Genomic DNA, 14398 nt, shown 5'->3' on the forward strand with positions numbered 1-14398 from the left:
GTCAATAATAAGCTGCGTACCGTCATCCCCCGCCTGCGGGGTCATCAGCTCCTTGATGTTCTGAGGGTCGGAGCTTGAGATCGATGATGCCCCGACCCTGAGCTCGCTCTCGTCCGAACTACGGCACGCCGCTTTCCTTTGAATGTCTTCCTCTTCTTCTTCTCTTTGTCTTTTAAATGTCACACTGCTGTCCATATCCTCTGTGTTGCTCTCACTCGATGTAATCTCTGGCCCCCGGCTGATGGATCTGCGTCTTCTTTCATCATTTGACGACTGGAACTGCTGCACAGGGGCCTGTGAGGCCTCTTTTCCGGAACCTTTGCCGCTACCTTGGGAAGTTTTCATCGCTTGTTCCCCAGCAAGCGTTGCTGAGGACTGTTGCTCCAACTTCCCCATCGATCGATGATGGCCAGTTTTACCCACCGGGTCCACTGCTGGCGGGGCAGCAAACCCTGGTTTGGCGCCACTTGTCTTCTTGGCCCTGTCCTGTATAGGCGGAGTAACAGGACCGGGCTCAGACCTGGCCACCTGGCTCCCCTTCCGGCGGGCTTTCACCGGGGCCTCTTCGTCCGGAGCAGGGCGACCCTGGGCCAAGCCAGTACCTGGCTTATGCTGCAATTTTGGGTCCACCTTTGCCCCCACCGAGGCCCGTCGGCTGCCACCCGCCACAGGTGAGCCCCCTTCAGAAGTTTCGGCGGGCTCTTGAGCCAGGTAGGAAGTCGATCGACGTCTTTCAATTTCCCGGGCAGTAAACTCGATTACCCGCCCGGGCTTCGTGGAATCCCCATGGCCTCCCCCTAGCACTACCACCGGTGGGCCCCCCGATGGGGCACCAGAGGTCTTGGGCCTGGACCCATCAGTACCTGCCATCTGGGGTTTGGGCATCTTAAAAAAGGACGTCTTTTGTCCTGTCCCCTCTTTGGGAGGGCCCAGCCTTGACCCACCCATCGTAGTTTTTGCTTTATGGGGACAGGAATTAAAATCGTGATTTTCCTCTCCGCAGAGGTTGCACCTTATCGTATGGCTACATCTTGAGGCTATGTGACCTTCTTGGCCACACCTATTGCAGCGAATCACACGCTCCGCGCCGCAGGTCTCCTGGGTGTGGCCAAACCTCAAGCAATTTCGGCAATACATAGGCATTTGAGGATAGAACAGGAAGCCCCGAACTCTCCCGATGGCAAAATTTGGGGGCGGATGGCAAAGACCCCCAATACCACCGGGATCCTTACGGAGCTTGACCCAGAACTTCCTCTTGCCGTTCCAGAACCGCACGGAGTTCAAGATTTTGTTTGCGAATCGCACCTCTTCGCAGTATCGCCGAAGAAAAGTGGCTATATCCTCCGTGGTCACATGAGGGCTGTGCATAGCCACCACCAACGGTATATGTTCCTCACCATAGAGGAACTGGAACGAAAGACCGTCGAGTCGATCGTCCCTCTGGTCCGCACCAGACAAGGTTGCATAGATGTTATCGCAACACGCCGTGGCCGTGAAGGTGACGGTATACAGGCCACGGCTTTCCTGGTCATTTAGACACAGGATGTCCTCCCTATTGAGGCGGAAGTAGTCAAGAAGAATCACCTCCGCAATGAAGCGGAGGTTCTTCAACTGACGATGGCTCTCCGACACCTCTATGCGGATGGTATTTCGCATCGACATTTCCCCAGAGGGGAAAGCCCAGGAGAACGGCATCTTCCACACCCAGGGACTAAGCCCCTTCCCCAATAGCAGCAGGGGCTCGGAATCCCGCTATAAAAGCGGAACCCTTACCCAAGGCAGAGGTCGGGGGTACCCTAGGTGCTTCCGAAGCTACAGGTAACGCTCAACGTACCAAAAATGCCTTCTGAGACACAAGGTCCCAGAGACAGGGGGATCGCAACCCGTTGTCCGTGGACTAAGCCCGCTCCCCAATAGCAGCAAGGGGGTGAAGTCCCTCCGTAAGGAGAGACAATCCCCCAAGGCCGAGAAGCGGGGTACCACAGACACCTTCCGACCAGACCAAGTGAGCAGATACTACACTTGATCTTAGCCAAAAGGCCGAGAAGCGATAACCGTGAAAGGGGCGGGCCCAACAAGGTGCCCTTCATGGGCACTATCACTGCTTGCTGTCAGGGAGGCTGCCAGACAATTTTCCATGCACACTCTGGGCTGGGGGGCAGTCAACCACCAGTACACACAGCAGAACCTAAACCCATACCATTATTGCTAAGCAGCAAGACAGGGGCCCATTGCACTCCCACGGGGCCTTTTTAAATGCAATCCATAACCCGGATTTGCCAGGAACCCTTCTTACTCCTCCTACTTGCATGTGACACTGGGCTTAGGATCTGCATAGGAAACACACACACAAGCACACACCTACCTTTGTTGCCTGCAGATGCCTCCTTGGCTGTCCCCAAACGGTATCAAACCAACACCCACGGGAAGCTGTAAGCATAGAGGACATGCCTGCACCCCATTGGACTTACCTGTGTGGGTTAAACCCGGGTTATTTGACAACCTATGGCGGTGATGGTTCTGCTCAGGCAGAGCAGTGCTGATGCTCCTCATAAAGCTGTCGCTGCTGTGAAGGTTCTAGGTGACATCACAAATCCCTATGGTTACATACACAACAAAGCTGGGTTGTTGTTGTTTACACTCTGCAAGGCCTGTGGAAGTGAGTGACATCATAGCACTGTAGTTCTGAGGGTTCTAGATGGATGCAACAATCTCCTGTTGCTTCTATGAAGGCCATAATAGACGACATCACCAAACAGCTCCATAGTCACATACACAGCAAAGGAGAGATGTTGTTTACACCTAGTGATGTCAGTGGTATTGAGTGACATCACAGCACAGTGCTAAGGCTCCTGGGCCTGGACACAGCAGCGGCTGCAATATCTCAACGGAGAATACGTTTATATATATGTGTGTGTGTGCGCGTATATATATATATATATATATATATATATATATATATTTCTCCGCCGAAATCACTTTTAAACCCATTTCCACCTTTTTTTCCCTTCTCTTCCTCTTACTTTTTTTTCACGTTTTTTTACGTTTTTCTCCTTTTCGCCTCTTTTCTGGGCGTATTATTCTTCTTTTTCTTCTTTTTTTTCGTCTAATGCATACCCCATCAGTGCAGCAATGCTTATTCAATACCGCCAGCAGATGGAGACACTGGGGGATAATTTTCTAAGGATTTATACTGATTTTTCCTGTCTGAATTTGTCGCACAGAAAGTTGCAGGCCAAATATGTGTGACATTTCTGCGACTTTAGCTTCTAGAGCATTTTTACAACATTATACATAGGTGCTGAATACATAAAAAGCGACTGTTCAGCGACAGACAAGTCGCATCGGCTGAAAGTAGGCCAGAATGTCAGTCCATGTTGGAGCAGGTTTAGATACAGTCTAAAGTATAGATCTCAAAGTCTGTGCACAGAATTTAGCAAGGGCCTCGCACCTTCTGATGCATCAGGTAGGTGCACAATAGCATAGCCTAACCCTCTGTACTTTGGTCTATATTGATGCGGGACATAGACAGCCAGCTGATGACCAATCCATTAGTGCAATGGATGGCTGGAAGCATTTGTCTTTGCCTTTGCAATACCACAGAAGCAATGCATGGTCAATGTACAGCAATGACACACCTGTGTGAACAGCCAGGAGACCCCCCCCCCCCCCCCATGTTATGTTACATAGTTACATAGTTAGTACGGTCGAAAAAAGACATATGTCCATCAAGTTCAACCAGGGAATTAAGGGGTAGGGGTGTGGCGCGATATTGGGGAAGGGATGAGATTTTATATTTCTTCATAAGCATTAATCTTATTTTGTCAATTAGGAACATTCAGCACCCACCCGCTATCAAGGCAGCTGCCTATCATGTCATGCCCTACCTGCACAGGTGTGCTGGCTACTCAAATGATCCAATTAAGAAGGCCATTTAGTCAGCAGCAGCAGAAGTCCTGTGCCTGGACGCTCCAACAGCGGCCAGACACAAGCAGAAGCAGAAGCAGCAGAAGCAGCAGCAGCACCACCTTTTGTTTTTTGGCTGCAGCAGCAGCAAGGCCCACAGGGCTGGCTAGCTGGCTAGCCAGCAAGCAGGTAGCAATGAAAGTAGGAATCTTTCTTTTTAACCCTGTAAGGGGGTGGTGCACTGTACCCGAAGATACTGCCATATCGGGTCAATGCATAGGGCGACGGAAGCAAGCTTCGAAATCGGCCCCCGTTTTTAAAAATCCATTTAATATATGGTCCCCAGATAGGGGACGTATCAGATATTAAACTGATAAGAACAGATACTACACTTGATCTTAGCCAAAAGGCCGAGAAGCGATAACCGTGAAAGGGGCGGGCCCAACAAGGTGCCCTTCATGGGCACTATCACTGCTTGCTGTCAGGGAGGCTGCCAGACAATTTTCCATGCACACTCTGGGCTGGGGGGCAGTCAACCACCAGTACACACAGCAGAACCTAAACCCATACCATTATTGCTAAGCAGCAAGACAGGGGCCCATTGCACTCCCACGGGGCCTTTTTAAATGCAATCCATAACCCGGATTTGCCAGGAACCCTTCTTACTCCTCCTACTTGCATGTGACACTGGGCTTAGGATCTGCATAGGAAACACACACACAAGCACACACCTACCTTTGTTGCCTGCAGATGCCTCCTTGGCTGTCCCCAAACGGTATCAAACCAACACCCACGGGAAGCTGTAAGCATAGAGGACATGCCTGCACCCCATTGGACTTACCTGTGTGGGTTAAACCCGGGTTATTTGACAACCTATGGCGGTGATGGTTCTGCTCAGGCAGAGCAGTGCTGATGCTCCTCATAAAGCTGTCGCTGCTGTGAAGGTTCTAGGTGACATCACAAATCCCTATGGTTACATACACAACAAAGCTGGGTTGTTGTTGTTTACACTCTGCAAGGCCTGTGGAAGTGAGTGACATCATAGCACTGTAGTTCTGAGGGTTCTAGATGGATGCAACAATCTCCTGTTGCTTCTATGAAGGCCATAATAGACGACATCACCAAACAGCTCCATAGTCACATACACAGCAAAGGAGAGATGTTGTTTACACCTAGTGATGTCAGTGGTATTGAGTGACATCACAGCACAGTGCTAAGGCTCCTGGGCCTGGACACAGCAGCGGCTGCAATATCTCAACGGAGAATACGTTTATATATATGTGTGTGTGTGCGCGTATATATATATATATATATATATATATATAAATATTTCTCCGCCGAAATCACTTTTAAACCCATTTCCACCTTTTTTTCCCTTCTCTTCCTCTTACTTTTTTTTCACGTTTTTTTACGTTTTTCTCCTTTTCGCCTCTTTTCTGGGCGTATTTTTCTTCTTTTTCTTCTTTTTTTTCGTCTAATGCATACCCCATCAGTGCAGCAATGCTTATTCAATACCGCCAGCAGATGGAGACACTGGGGGATAATTTTCTAAGGATTTATACTGATTTTTCCTGTCTGAATTTGTCGCACAGAAAGTTGCAGGCCAAATATGTGTGACATTTCTGCGACTTTAGCTTCTAGAGCATTTTTACAACATTATACATAGGTGCTGAATACATAAAAAGCGACTGTTCAGCGACAGACAAGTCGCATCGGCTGAAAGTAGGCCAGAATGTCAGTCCATGTTGGAGCAGGTTTAGATACAGTCTAAAGTATAGATCTCAAAGTCTGTGCACAGAATTTAGCAAGGGCCTCGCACCTTCTGATGCATCAGGTAGGTGCACAATAGCATAGCCTAACCCTCTGTACTTTGGTCTATATTGATGCGGGACATAGACAGCCAGCTGATGACCAATCCATTAGTGCAATGGATGGCTGGAAGCATTTGTCTTTGCCTTTGCAATACCACAGAAGCAATGCATGGTCAATGTACAGCAATGACACACCTGTGTGAACAGCCAGGAGACCCCCCCCCCCCCATGTTATGTTACATAGTTACATAGTTAGTACGGTCGAAAAAAGACATATGTCCATCAAGTTCAACCAGGGAATTAAGGGGTAGGGGTGTGGCGCGATATTGGGGAAGGGATGAGATTTTATATTTCTTCATAAGCATTAATCTTATTTTGTCAATTAGGAACATTCAGCACCCACCCGCTATCAAGGCAGCTGCCTATCATGTCATGCCCTACCTGCACAGGTGTGCTGGCTACTCAAATGATCCAATTAAGGAGGCCATTTAGTCAGCAGCAGCAGAAGTCCTGTGCCTGGACGCTCCAACAGCGGCCAGACACAAGCAGAAGCAGAAGCAGCAGAAGCAGCAGCAGCACCACCTTTTGTTTTTTGGCTGCAGCAGCAGCAGCAAGGCCCACAGGGCTGGCTAGCTGGCTAGCCAGCAAGCAGGTAGCAATGAAAGTAGGAATCTTTCTTTTTAACCCTGTAAGGGGGTGGTGCACTGTACCCGAAGATACTGCCATATCGGGTCAATGCATAGGGCGACGGAAGCAAGCTTCGAAATCGGCCCCCGTTCTCAAAAATCCATTTAATATATGGTCCCCAGATAGGGGACGTATCAGATATTAAACTGATAAGAACAGATACTACACTTGATCTTAGCCAAAAGGCCGAGAAGCGATAACCGTGAAAGGGGCGGGCCCAACAAGGTGCCCTTCATGGGCACTATCACTGCTTGCTGTCAGGGAGGCTGCCAGACAATTTTCCATGCACACTCTGGGCTGGGGGGCAGTCAACCACCAGTACACACAGCAGAACCTAAACCCATACCATTATTGCTAAGCAGCAAGACAGGGGCCCATTGCACTCCCACGGGGCCTTTTTAAATGCAATCCATAACCCGGATTTGCCAGGAACCCTTCTTACTCCTCCTACTTGCATGTGACACTGGGCTTAGGATCTGCATAGGAAACACACACACAAGCACACACCTACCTTTGTTGCCTGCAGATGCCTCCTTGGCTGTCCCCAAACGGTATCAAACCAACACCCACGGGAAGCTGTAAGCATAGAGGACATGCCTGCACCCCATTGGACTTACCTGTGTGGGTTAAACCCGGGTTATTTGACAACCTATGGCGGTGATGGTTCTGCTCAGGCAGAGCAGTGCTGATGCTCCTCATAAAGCTGTCGCTGCTGTGAAGGTTCTAGGTGACATCACAAATCCCTATGGTTACATACACAACAAAGCTGGGTTGTTGTTGTTTACACTCTGCAAGGCCTGTGGAAGTGAGTGACATCATAGCACTGTAGTTCTGAGGGTTCTAGATGGATGCAACAATCTCCTGTTGCTTCTATGAAGGCCGTAATAGACGACATCACCAAACAGCTCCATAGTCACATACACAGCAAAGGAGAGATGTTGTTTACACCTAGTGATGTCAGTGGTATTGAGTGACATCACAGCACAGTGCTAAGGCTCCTGGGCCTGGACACAGCAGCGGCTGCAATATCTCAACGGAGAATACGTTTATATATATGTGTGTGTGTGTGCGCGTATATATATATATATATATATATATATATATATATATATATATATATATTTCTCCGCCGAAATCACTTTTAAACCCATTTCCACCTTTTTTTCCCTTCTCTTCCTCTTACTTTTTTTTCACGTTTTTTTACGTTTTTCTCCTTTTCGCCTCTTTTCTGGGCGTATTATTCTTCTTTTTCTTCTTTTTTTTTCGTCTAATGCATACCCCATCAGTGCAGCAATGCTTATTCAATACCGCCAGCAGATGGAGACACTGGGGGATAATTTTCTAAGGATTTATACTGATTTTTCCTGTCTGAATTTGTCGCACAGAAAGTTGCAGGCCAAATATGTGTGACATTTCTGCGACTTTAGCTTCTAGAGCATTTTTACAACATTATACATAGGTGCTGAATACATAAAAAGCGACTGTTCAGCGACAGACAAGTCGCATCGGCTGAAAGTAGGCCAGAATGTCAGTCCATGTTGGAGCAGGTTTAGATACAGTCTAAAGTATAGATCTCAAAGTCTGTGCACAGAATTTAGCAAGGGCCTCGCACCTTCTGATGCATCAGGTAGGTGCACAATAGCATAGCCTAACCCTCTGTACTTTGGTCTATATTGATGCGGGACATAGACAGCCAGCTGATGACCAATCCATTAGTGCAATGGATGGCTGGAAGCATTTGTCTTTGCCTTTGCAATACCACAGAAGCAATGCATGGTCAATGTACAGCAATGACACACCTGTGTGAACAGCCAGGAGACCCCCCCCCCCCCCCCATGTTATGTTACATAGTTACATAGTTAGTACGGTCGAAAAAAGACATATGTCCATCAAGTTCAACCAGGGAATTAAGGGGTAGGGGTGTGGCGCGATATTGGGGAAGGGATGAGATTTTATATTTCTTCATAAGCATTAATCTTATTTTGTCAATTAGGAACATTCAGCACCCACCCGCTATCAAGGCAGCTGCCTATCATGTCATGCCCTACCTGCACAGGTGTGCTGGCTACTCAAATGATCCAATTAAGGAGGCCATTTAGTCAGCAGCAGCAGAAGTCCTGTGCCTGGACGCTCCAACAGCGGCCAGACACAAGCAGAAGCAGAAGCAGCAGAAGCAGCAGCAGCACCACCTTTTGTTTTTTGGCTGCAGCAGCAGCAAGGCCCACAGGGCTGGCTAGCTGGCTAGCCAGCAAGCAGGTAGCAATGAAAGTAGGAATCTTTCTTTTTAACTCTGTAAGGGGGTGGTGCACTGTACCCGAAGATACTGCCATATCGGGTCAATGCATAGGGCGACGGAAGCAAGCTTCGAAATCGGCCCCCGTTCTCAAAAATCCATTTAATATATGGTCCCCAGATAGGGGACGTATCAGATATTAAACTGATAAGAACAGATACTACACTTGATCTTAGCCAAAAGGCCGAGAAGCGATAACCGTGAAAGGGGCGGGCCCAACAAGGTGCCCTTCATGGGCACTATCACTGCTTGCTGTCAGGGAGGCTGCCAGACAATTTTCCATGCACACTCTGGGCTGGGGGGCAGTCAACCACCAGTACACACAGCAGAACCTAAACCCATACCATTATTGCTAAGCAGCAAGACAGGGGCCCATTGCACTCCCACGGGGCCTTTTTAAATGCAATCCATAACCCAGATTTGCCAGGAACCCTTCTTACTCCTCCTACTTGCATGTGACACTGGGCTTAGGATCTGCATAGGAAACACACACACAAGCACACACCTACCTTTGTTGCCTGCAGATGCCTCCTTGGCTGTCCCCAAACGGTATCAAACCAACACCCACGGGAAGCTGTAAGCATAGAGGACATGCCTGCACCCCATTGGACTTACCTGTGTGGGTTAAACCCGGGTTATTTGACAACCTATGGCGGTGATGGTTCTGCTCAGGCAGAGCAGTGCTGATGCTCCTCATAAAGCTGTCGCTGCTGTGAAGGTTCTAGGTGACATCACAAATCCCTATGGTTACATACACAACAAAGCTGGGTTGTTGTTGTTTACACTCTGCAAGGCCTGTGGAAGTGAGTGACATCATAGCACTGTAGTTCTGAGGGTTCTAGATGGATGCAACAATCTCCTGTTGCTTCTATGAAGGCCATAATAGACGACATCACCAAACAGCTCCATAGTCACATACACAGCAAAGGAGAGATGTTGTTTACACCTAGTGATGTCAGTGGTATTGAGTGACATCACAGCACAGTGCTAAGGCTCCTGGGCCTGGACACAGCAGCGGCTGCAATATCTCAACGGAGAATACGTTTATATATATGTGTGTGTGTGCGCGTATATATATATATATATATATATATATATATATATATATATATATTTCTCCGCCGAAATCACTTTTAAACCCATTTCCACCTTTTTTTCCCTTCTCTTCCTCTTACTTTTTTTTCACGTTTTTTTACGTTTTTCTCCTTTTCGCCTCTTTTCTGGGCGTATTATTCTTCTTTTTCTTCTTTTTTTTCGTCTAATGCATACCCCATCAGTGCAGCAATGCTTATTCAATACCGCCAGCAGATGGAGACACTGGGGGATAATTTTCTAAGGATTTATACTGATTTTTCCTGTCTGAATTTGTCGCACAGAAAGTTGCAGGCCAAATATGTGTGACATTTCTGCGACTTTAGCTTCTAGAGCATTTTTACAACATTATACATAGGTGCTGAATACATAAAAAGCGACTGTTCAGCGACAGACAAGTCGCATCGGCTGAAAGTAGGCCAGAATGTCAGTCCATGTTGGAGCAGGTTTAGATACAGTCTAAAGTATAGATCTCAAAGTCTGTGCACAGAATTTAGCAAGGGCCTCGCACCTTCTGATGCATCAGGTAGGTGCACAATAGCATAGCCTAACCCTCTGTACTTTGGTCTATATTGATGCGGGACATAGACAGCCAGCTGATGACCAATCCATTAGTGCAATGGATGGCTGGAAGCATTTGTCTTTGCCTTTGCAATACCACAGAAGCAATGCATGGTCAATGTACAGCAATGACACACCTGTGTGAACAGCCAGGAGACCCCCCCCCCCCCCCCCATGTTATGTTACATAGTTACATAGTTAGTACGGTCGAAAAAAGACATATGTCCATCAAGTTCAACCAGGGAATTAAGGGGTAGGGGTGTGGCGCGATATTGGGGAAGGGATGAGATTTTATATTTCTTCATAAGCATTAATCTTATTTTGTCAATTAGGAACATTCAGCACCCACCCGCTATCAAGGCAGCTGCCTATCATGTCATGCCCTACCTGCACAGGTGTGCTGGCTACTCAAATGATCCAATTAAGGAGGCCATTTAGTCAGCAGCAGCAGAAGTCCTGTGCCTGGATGCTCCAACAGCGGCCAGACACAAGCAGAAGCAGAAGCAGCAGCAGCACCACCTTTTGTTTTTTGGCTGCAGCAGCAGCAAGGCCCACAGGGCTGGCTAGCTGGCTAGCCAGCAAGCAGGTAGCAATGAAAGTAGGAATCTTTCTTTTTAACCCTGTAAGGGGGTGGTGCACTGTACCCGAAGATACTGCCATATCGGGTCAATGCATAGGGCGACGGAAGCAAGCTTCGAAATCGGCCCCCGTTCTCAAAAATCCATTTAATATATGGTCCCCAGATAGGGGACGTATCAGATATTAAACTGATAAGAACAGATACTACACTTGATCTTAGCCAAAAGGCCGAGAAGCGATAACCGTGAAAGGGGCGGGCCCAACAAGGTGCCCTTCATGGGCACTATCACTGCTTGCTGTCAGGGAGGCTGCCAGACAATTTTCCATGCACACTCTGGGCTGGGGGGCAGTCAACCACCAGTACACACAGCAGAACCTAAACCCATACCATTATTGCTAAGCAGCAAGACAGGGGCCCATTGCACTCCCACGGGGCCTTTTTAAATGCAATCCATAACCCGGATTTGCCAGGAACCCTTCTTACTCCTCCTACTTGCATGTGACACTGGGCTTAGGATCTGCATAGGAAACACACACACAAGCACACACCTACCTTTGTTGCCTGCAGATGCCTCCTTGGCTGTCCCCAAACGGTATCAAACCAACACCCACGGGAAGCTGTAAGCATAGAGGACATGCCTGCACCCCATTGGACTTACCTGTGTGGGTTAAACCCGGGTTATTTGACAACCTATGGCGGTGATGGTTCTGCTCAGGCAGAGCAGTGCTGATGCTCCTCATAAAGCTGTCGCTGCTGTGAAGGTTCTAGGTGACATCACAAATCCCTATGGTTACATACACAACAAAGCTGGGTTGTTGTTGTTTACACTCTGCAAGGCCTGTGGAAGTGAGTGACATCATAGCACTGTAGTTCTGAGGGTTCTAGATGGATGCAACAATCTCCTGTTGCTTCTATGAAGGCCATAATAGACGACATCACCAAACAGCTCCATAGTCACATACACAGCAAAGGAGAGATGTTGTTTACACCTAGTGATGTCAGTGGTATTGAGTGACATCACAGCACAGTGCTAAGGCTCCTGGGCCTGGACACAGCAGCGGCTGCAATATCTCAACGGAGAATACGTTTATATATATGTGTGTGTGTGCGCGTATATATATATATATATATATATATATATATATATATATATATATATATATTTCTCCGCCGAAATCACTTTTAAACCCATTTCCACCTTTTTTTCCCTTCTCTTCCTCTTACTTTTTTTTCACGTTTTTCTCCTTTTCGCCTCTTTTCTGGGCGTATTATTCTTCTTTTTCTTCTTTTTTTTCGTCTAATGCATACCCCATCAGTGCAGCAATGCTTATTCAATACCGCCAGCAGATGGAGACACTGGGGGATAATTTTCTAAGGATTTATACTGATTTTTCCTGTCTGAATTTGTCGCACAGAAAGTTGCAGGCCAAATATGTGTGACATTTCTGCGACTTTAGCTTCTAGAGCATTTTTACAACATTATACATAGGTGCTGAATACATAAAAAGCGACTGTTCAGCGACAGACAAGTCGCATCGGCTGAAAGTAGGCCAGAATGTCAGTCCATGTTGGAGCAGGTTTAGATACAGTCTAAAGTATAGATCTCAAAGTCTGTGCACAGAATTTAGCAAGGGCCTCGCACCTTCTGATGCATCAGGTAGGTGCACAATAGCATAGCCTAACCCTCTGTACTTTGGTCTATATTGATGCGGGACATAGACAGCCAGCTGATGACCAATCCATTAGTGCAATGGATGGCTGGAAGCATTTGTCTTTGCCTTTGCAATACCACAGAAGCAATGCATGGTCAATGTACAGCAATGACACACCTGTGTGAACAGCCAGGAGACCCCCCCCCCCCCATGTTATGTTACATAGTTACATAGTTAGTACGGTCGAAAAAAGACATATGTCCATCAAGTTCAACCAGGGAATTAAGGGGTAGGGGTGTGGCGCGATATTGGGGAAGGGATGAGATTTTATATTTCTTCATAAGCATTAATCTTATTTTGTCAATTAGGAACATTCAGCACCCACCCGCTATCAAGGCAGCTGCCTATCATGTCATGCCCTACCTGCACAGGTGTGCTGGCTACTCAAATGATCCAATTAAGGAGGCCATTTAGTCAGCAGCAGCAGAAGTCCTGTGCCTGGACGCTCCAACAGCGGCCAGACACAAGCAGAAGCAGAAGCAGCAGAAGCAGCAGCAGCACCACCTTTTGTTTTTTGGCTGCAGCAGCAGCAACAAGGCCCACAGGGCTGGCTAGCTGGCTAGCCAGCAAGCAGGTAGCAATGAAAGTAGGAATCTTTCTTTTTAACCCTGTAAGGGGGTGGTGCACTGTACCCGAAGATACTGCCATATCGGGTCAATGCATAGGGCGACGGAAGCAAGCTTCGAAATCGGCCCCCGTTCTCAAAAATCCATTTAATATATGGTCCCCAGATAGGGGACGTATCAGATATTAAACTGATAAGAACAGATACTACACTTGATCTTAGCCAAAAGGCCGAGAAGCGATAACCGTGAAAGGGGCGGGCCCAACAAGGTGCCCTTCATGGGCACTATCACTGCTTGCTGTCAGGGAGGCTGCCAGACAATTTTCCATGCACACTCTGGGCTGGGGGGCAGTCAACCACCAGTACACACAGCAGAACCTAAACCCATACCATTATTGCTAAGCAGCAAGACAGGGGCCCATTGCACTCCCACGGGGCCTTTTTAAATGCAATCCATAACCCGGATTTGCCAGGAACCCTTCTTACTCCTCCTACTTGCATGTGACACTGGGCTTAGGATCTGCATAGGAAACACACACACAAGCACACACCTACCTTTGTTGCCTGCAGATGCCTCCTTGGCTGTCCCCAAACGGTATCAAACCAACACCCACGGGAAGCTGTAAGCATAGAGGACATGCCTGCACCCCATTGGACTTACCTGTGTGGGTTAAACCCGGGTTATTTGACAACCTATGGCGGTGATGGTTCTGCTCAGGCAGAGCAGTGCTGATGCTCCTCATAAAGCTGTCGCTGCTGTGAAGGTTCTAGGTGACATCACAAATCCCTATGGTTACATACACAACAAAGCTGGGTTGTTGTTGTTTACACTCTGCAAGGCCTGTGGAAGTGAGTGACATCATAGCACTGTAGTTCTGAGGGTTCTAGATGGATGCAACAATCTCCTGTTGCTTCTATGAAGGCCGTAATAGACGACATCACCAAACAGCTCCATAGTCACATACACAGCAAAGGAGAGATGTTGTTTACACCTAGTGATGTCAGTGGTATTGAGTGACATCACAGCACAGTGCTAAGGCTCCTGGGCCTGGACACAGCAGCGGCTGCAATATCTCAACGGAGAATACGTTTATATATATGTGTGTGTGTGTGCGCGTATATATATATATATATATATATATATATATATATATATATTTCTCCGCCGAAATCACTTTTAAACCCATTTCC

The 14398-nt window shown here is 47.6% G+C and overlaps 5 non-coding genes and 1 pseudogene across 5 annotated transcripts; all 6 read right to left on the reverse strand.

The window, feature by feature from the left end:
- Nucleotides 1-1922: 1922 nt before the first annotated feature.
- Nucleotides 1923-2052, reverse strand: LOC130326942 (U2 spliceosomal RNA; annotated as a pseudogene).
- A 2085-nt stretch (nucleotides 2053-4137) lies between these two features.
- Nucleotides 4138-4328, reverse strand: LOC130326970 (U2 spliceosomal RNA). Its single transcript, XR_008871488.1, has one exon. It is a non-coding gene; the product is annotated as a U2 spliceosomal RNA (small nuclear RNA).
- A 2083-nt stretch (nucleotides 4329-6411) lies between these two features.
- On the reverse strand, nucleotides 6412-6602 carry LOC130326850 (U2 spliceosomal RNA). Its single transcript, XR_008871386.1, has one exon. It is a non-coding gene; the product is annotated as a U2 spliceosomal RNA (small nuclear RNA).
- Nucleotides 6603-8702: 2100 nt separating this feature from the next.
- Nucleotides 8703-8893, reverse strand: LOC130326851 (U2 spliceosomal RNA). Its single transcript, XR_008871387.1, has one exon. It is a non-coding gene; the product is annotated as a U2 spliceosomal RNA (small nuclear RNA).
- A 2085-nt stretch (nucleotides 8894-10978) lies between these two features.
- Nucleotides 10979-11169, reverse strand: LOC130326852 (U2 spliceosomal RNA). Its single transcript, XR_008871388.1, has one exon. It is a non-coding gene; the product is annotated as a U2 spliceosomal RNA (small nuclear RNA).
- Nucleotides 11170-13258: 2089 nt separating this feature from the next.
- On the reverse strand, nucleotides 13259-13449 carry LOC130326853 (U2 spliceosomal RNA). The gene has a single exon (XR_008871389.1). It is a non-coding gene; the product is annotated as a U2 spliceosomal RNA (small nuclear RNA).
- Between the last annotated feature and the right edge of the window lie 949 nt (nucleotides 13450-14398).

The sequence above is a fragment of the Hyla sarda genome, unplaced genomic scaffold, assembly GCF_029499605.1.
Source record: "Hyla sarda isolate aHylSar1 unplaced genomic scaffold, aHylSar1.hap1 scaffold_289, whole genome shotgun sequence".
Classification (NCBI taxonomy): domain Eukaryota; kingdom Metazoa; phylum Chordata; class Amphibia; order Anura; family Hylidae; genus Hyla; species Hyla sarda.